At 39.0% G+C, this 6,653-nt stretch overlaps 1 pseudogene; it reads left to right on the top strand.

The window, feature by feature from the left end:
* The first annotated feature begins 4,371 nt into the window (after positions 1 to 4,371).
* On the top strand, positions 4,372 to 4,626 carry LOC110196755 (small ribosomal subunit protein eS27 pseudogene; annotated as a pseudogene).
* The last annotated feature ends 2,027 nt before the right edge of the window (positions 4,627 to 6,653 follow it).

Below are 6,653 nucleotides of genomic sequence, written 5' to 3' on the forward strand. Positions count from 1 at the left end.
CCACTACAAAAAGAGCTGCTATAAATATTTTTGTACATGTGGGTCCTTTTCCCATTTTCTTGATCTCTTTGGGATATAGACCTAGAAGTGGTATCAATAGGTCAAAGTAGAGAAAGGATTCTTGATTTTTCCTCTATTTAAATATTTTTTTTCCCTTTGTGATTATATGTACTTTAAGTATGCATTTGAAATGATTAATCTGATATGAGGTCAATATGCTTCATCAGATGGCTGAAAGGGTCAGTTGCGCACACATACGAAGGCGTGCACACACACACACACACACATACACTTTAAGAATCCATGGACTAGACTAAGTTTTTAGTGTATTATGTTTGTTTGTTTGTTTGTTTTTGGTTAGGCAATGGGTTTAAGTGACTTGCAAAGGGTAGTAAGTGTCAATTGTCTTAAGTCCGGATTTGAACTCAGGTCCTCCAGACTCCAAGGCCAGATCTTTATTCACTGTGCCACCTGGCTGTCCCATAAATGAATTTTTTTTAAAATTAAAACAAAACAATGTAATCATAACTAGATAGGTAGATATTTTAGATAGATATGTATAGATATACATATAGTGGTATATGGGTGTTCAAGGAGTACTAGCACCTCTCGTGTCAGGGCTTACTGAACCCTTTTAAAGGCTGCTCATCTACCTTCATTATCCATCTGGCACTCAACTCTCACCTGCAGCTCCAAGAAGCTTTAGTATGTGCAGCAACCACATACCAGCAAACTGTCTTGGCAGATGGGCTAAACCAGATTGAAGGTAACTGATAGCCATCAAACCTATTAAAGTTAGGTTGTGTCTACCCAAAGCATGCTACAACTTCCCCTCAGTGGAACAGACAGATAAGAACATTCAACAGCCATGAAGGGGGGAGCCAAGACGGCAGAGTAAAAAGGTAGTTGCTGTCACCCTCCCCTATCAACCTTTCAAAACCCAGAAAATATCACCCCAGAAAAACAAAACAAAAGAAACAAAAAAAAAATCCCTGGAGCAGCTGAACTACAAGAAAGACGGGGAGCAGCAGTGCAGCAGCCCAGCAAAAGAGTCTCCCAGTGCCTCAGCAAAAATAAGGGAAGCAGCATTACAAAGGACTCCAGGCAGATAAGCACCCTGCAGCATTCAACTGAAAGGAGCTGAAGAAGCCAACCTAGAGTCTTCCTGAAGTCCCAGCCTTGCTGATTCCAACCCAACACCAGGCCAGCTGTCAGAACCTTAAAGCCTCCAACTTTCAACCAGGAGGAGATCCTGAAACCCGGGTGGTAGAACCGGCAAACACCAACACCTGGACCTCTGAGTACCTCAGTGAGACAGAGGAACCAGTGGAAACCAGCTCAGAAAACCACCAGGTGTCTCAGCACTCTACCACAAAGAAATCTCCCAATGCATTAGCAGAAATGAGAGAGGCAGCATTTCAAGGGGCCGCAGGCAGATTAACACTCTGCAGCACCTATCTGAAGAAAGCTAAGGGAAAGGAAAAGCAGGCAACCTAGAATTGCCTGAAAATTCCAACCTTGCTGATTCCAACCCAAAACGAGGTAAGCTGCCAAAACCCTACAGCCTCCAATTGCCAGCATAAGAGGCCCCAGCACACAAAACCAGTGACCAAGACCAAGGCTGCTAACACAAGAAGCTTGGGTCAGTGTCCTTTGTTCCCAAGCAGGAGAGTTCAATCTCTTTAAAGGACAGGGAATAAAGAAACCATGAGTAAAAACAAACATGCCATAGATTTATATTGTGAGAAGATTGAAGATCAAGACAGAAATTCTGAAGAGGACAACATTGTCAACAAACTCACATCTGCAACATCAAAAGGGAATATGCACTGGTCTGAAGCCCAAAAAGCCTTCTTAGAAGAGCTCAGGAAGGATTTTAAAAGTCTAATGACAGAGGTAGAAGAGTCCTTCAAAAATACAATTGGCCAATTGGAAAAAAGTACCCTGAAGAAAACAAGTCCCTAAAAAACACAATTGGCAAACTGGAAAAAAAGTAGGCTGAAGAAAACAAATCCCTTAAACATACAATTAGCCAATTGAAGAAGGAAGTACAAAAACTAACAGAAGAAAACAATCTGTTGAAAACTAGAATTGGACAAATGGAAACTAATGACTCTATGAGAGAGCAAGAATCAGTCAAACAGAAACAAAAAAATGAAAAAAATAGATGAAAACATAAAGTACCTCATTGCTAAAACAACCAACCTGGAAAATCGATACAGGAAGGACAATTTAAAAATCATTGGATTACCTGAAAATCATGATGAAAAAAAGAGCCTGGACAGTATCTTTCAGGAAATCATAATGAAAAACTGCCCAGAAGTCCTAGAACCAGAAGGTAAAATAACCATAGAAAGAATATAACACTCACCACCTGAAAGAGATCCCAAATTGAAAATGCCAAAGAATATAATAGCAAAATTCCTAAATTACCAGATGAAAGAGAAGGTGCTGCAAGCAGCCAGAAACAAACAATTTAAATGCCATGGAACCACAGTCAGGATTACACAGGACCTTGCAGCTTCTACATTAAAAGACCGCAGAGCGTGGAACATGATATTCTGTAAGGCAAAGGAGCTTGGACTGCAACCAAGGATCAACTACCCAGCAATAAGGAGCATGATTTTTCAAGGGAGGAGATGAATATTCAACAAAATAGGGGACTTCCAAACCTTCCACATAAAAACACCAGAGCTCAACAAAAAAATTGATGTTCAAGTATAAGATTCAAGAAAGACATAAAAAGGTTAATGGGACAGAAAGATACAAAATGTTGCTAATAAGGGTGGACTGTTTACATCCCTACAAGGGAAGATGACGCTTGCAACTCTTGAGAAATGTATTGTTATTACACCATGTTAAAGGAGTATACATAAAAGGGGTGGATGTTAGTTGGCTTTGATGTAATTATAAAAAAAAAATTGAATCAAATGGGTTAAATGGATCCAAGTAAATGGATTAGTCTGATCTTAGAAAATGTACTGAGAAAGGAGAAGGCAGACAAGGGTAAATTACATCATAGGAAAAGACAGAAAATCCTATTACAGCAGAGGGAAAGAAGGGAGGGGGGTAAGCATTGTTTGAACCTTACTTTCATCAGATTTGGCTCAAGAAGGGAATAACATAATCAGTTAGGTATAGAAATCTAACTTGCCTTATAAGCAGTAGGAGGGAAAAGGGGAAAGAAAAGGGAAGGGGGAATAAAAGGGAGGGAAAAAGCAGTAAGGGCAAAGGGGAAGAAAAGGGAAAGGTATAATAGAAGGGAGGAGAGACTGAAGGAGGCAGTGGTCAAAAGCAGAACACTAGTGAGGGGAGGAAAGGAGAAAGGAGAAAAAAAGCATAAACAGGGAAAAAAAGGATGGAGAAAAAGACACAGATAGTAATCATAACTGTGAAAGTTGAATCACTACCTTTTTTTTTCTCTTTTGTTGAGTTTTGTTTCCTCTTTCTGATGGTTCCTCCTATGGTTTTAATTTTTACTTACAACTTCACTAATGTGAAAATATGTTTAGTAGGAATGTAAATGTATAGCATATATCATATTGTGTGCTGTCTTGGGGAGCATATGGAAGTGATTATTGATAAATCAAAATAAATAAATGAAATTAAAAAAAAACAGCCACGAAGGAAGCTGAAGTAGCTACTGTGGAGCACTTAGAGCTTGGTCAGATATTAAAGAAATCAGTGTCATCCATTGAATCCCAGACCATCACCAGTAGTCTTGACTTTTGTCTTGCCGCTGGACTTCCTGACTTCATGCAACTCTACTTCACATAAATCCAAGTCATTCATGAGTCAAGACATCATCTCATGATGTCAGTGGTCCTTTTCAAAAATGAAGGAAAAGACAATAAAACTACACATACATACACACACATATCAATCAGTCCATTGGTCTCTCTATATGAAAAGAAAAAGAAAAAAAAGCTTTGTCCCAAAATGAGAGAGGATAAAGGCAGAGTTAAAAGGAAGAAAATGACCTCAAAAGTGATTGAAAGATTGCAGTTACATTTAGGATTTCCTTTCCTTATTTTTTTTTTTTGGTTGGGAGAGGGCTTGAAGAACTTTTGGTCTTGAGTAGTATTTACAAGACAGTACTGTGGAAAGAAGTTATTGAAATGATCTTAAAAGAGGAGTGATTTAAGAATTACAACCATAGACTTTGAAGAGACCTCTGAGGTAAATCAACTAGGTCCAGCCCATGGCTGAATTAGAATCTCCTTCATAGCGTCTCTTAAAAAGCAGTTGTCTTAGTTCTTGCTTGAATATTTCTAGCGAAGGAGAACAATTCTGAAGGAAGCAATTTAGATAGCTACAATCATTAAGAAGTGTTTCCTGCTTTTCCGGTGGTGAAGATCTCCCGGTGCCACCATGCCTCTCCCCAAAGACTTCCTACACCCCTCTCCTGAAGAGAAGAAACAGAAACACAAGAAGAAGCGCCTGGTGCAGAGTCCAAACTCGTATTTCGTGGACTTAAAGTGCCCAGAGTGCTATAAAATCACACCTGTCTTCGGCCATGCACAAACAGTGGTCTTCTGTGTGGGATGCTCCATTGTGCTCTGTCAACCTACCAGAGGAAAGTCAAGACTTACAGAAGGATGCTCCTTCAGACGGAAGCAGCGCTAATGACTGAATCAAGATGAGAGAGAAATTGTAAAGAATAAACACACACAAAAAAGTTTCCTGATGATCAGCCTAAATATTCCTCTCTACATCACATGCCGCTTCTATGTCTAGGCTTTGGTTCCACACATAGCCTGTCACTTACTAGAAGAGTATTATCAAGTCTCCACTAAATTTGTTTTTCTCATATTAGAACTAAGATAAATGCCCCTAGTCCTGACACCAAAGCTTAATGTGAGTTTTTTCTTCTTCCACCTCCCCATTAAGTCTCTCTCATTTGAACCTGGCAACAACATTGTAGGGTATTGAGGTGTTTTTATGGATTTTTTAATAAGGAAGTTGGAATCCAGAAAAATTAAATTACTTGATCATAGTTGTAAAGAGTTTGTCTACTAATATTTTCTTTGTCTGACCCTCCTAGTTATTTTTATTTCTTTTTTTTTAAGGGCCACCATCCCTTGACTCATTTCTTTAAGAGGCTTATATACTGAATGGATGTTACCTCACTCCAAGTGAGATCTTGAAAAGATCTTAGCTTAAAAAGGTCGCGGTCTCCCATTGCATCATGGGCCATCTCCAGTTGTCCTGATCTATATCTGGCCACTGGACCCAAATGGCTCTAGAGGAGAAAGTGAGGCTGGTGACTTTGCACAGCCCTCCCTCACTCCAATTCAATTGCAAGTCATGTCATCATCTCCCTGATGTCATGGTCCTTTTTGAGAACAAAGGAAACATCACAACCACAACAGCTGATGTATTAGAGACGGCATCTATAACTAGGTGTTTATACACCCATGTCCACCACTCTATCCACATTACTATATTTAAATATGCATTTTAAACTCAATATCACTTTTGCTGCTGAAACTTTCTCAATCTAAACTTTTATTTGAGTTTCAGTCAGAAAAATTACTTTTAATTTCCATTTTTACCACTGGTGGCTAGCCTTAGTCCATCTGGATCACCTTGATATCAAGATAGAGGGGACTATCTGGGACTAGTGAAACTGTCAACCTTTGCTCTATTTTCTCCTAGCAACCAAATTGCTGCATTGTGGAGTTAACAAACTTTGTCCTTATTCTCCCTAAGCCATTGTACTCCCTATGATAAAATACAACATACTGAGCACTGTTTAACCTTGCTCTCCAGAGCAAAATTGGTTTAAACTCCCCTTCAGGGTTCATAAAGTACTTTTGAGGAGTTGAAGTGTCTCTTCTCTAACATTATTGGCTTGAGTCCCCATTTTGGTGTTTCCTTCAATATAAATTCTTTATCTTTAATGTCCACTTCAACTATATACTCCACAAGTATGTCCTGTAGGGAAAGGAGGGAGGGTGGTTTATGAGAGAAGGAAGTAAAGGTCTGATTTTGTTTGTTTGTTTTGTTTTGTTTTGTAAATAAAAGGGATAAATGGTCCTTTTCTGAATTAGTCTTGGTGTTTCGGATCAGTGTTTTGCCTCTGGATTCTTCTCTTCTTATTTTTTTTATGAATGCTTATATCATTTTGATTTTCCTTTATAATAATGTATGGAAAGGGGCCTGGGAGAGGTAGCTGGGAAATCTCTCTGAAGCCATCCTATTTGGGATACTATAGGGAAGCAGCTCTGCCATACAGTATTTTCCAAAGGACCCAACTACAGCCTTCATTTAACTCTATCACTAAGCCGTTACAGTCAGTTAGACAGAATACACTTGTCAGTATTTATAAAGCTAAAGGTTCCCTATGTTGTAGTTTCTTTTTTTATAACCTTCTCATGTCACCCTCTTTCCCCCCCTTTTCTCTCACTATTCTCCATTTTCTTTTTTACCTTTGCTGTTTTCTGACTTTCCTGTAAGCACCTGAAATTGCCATGCTAAACCTATACTAAAGGAGGCTTTTTTTTCCCCTTGAGGTGTTATCTCTATTACAAACACTTCAGACTCATAGAGAATTCTTTGGAATACTCAAATGTTAAGTGACTTGCCTGGAGTCACATAGTAAGAATGTAGCTCAAGGCAGAATTTGAGCTCAGGTCTTCCAAGCACAATTT

The sequence above is a fragment of the Phascolarctos cinereus genome, unplaced genomic scaffold, assembly GCF_003287225.1.
Source record: "Phascolarctos cinereus isolate Bilbo 61053 unplaced genomic scaffold, phaCin_HiC Scaffold_7;HRSCAF=346, whole genome shotgun sequence".
NCBI classification, from domain to species: Eukaryota; Metazoa; Chordata; class Mammalia; order Diprotodontia; family Phascolarctidae; genus Phascolarctos; species Phascolarctos cinereus.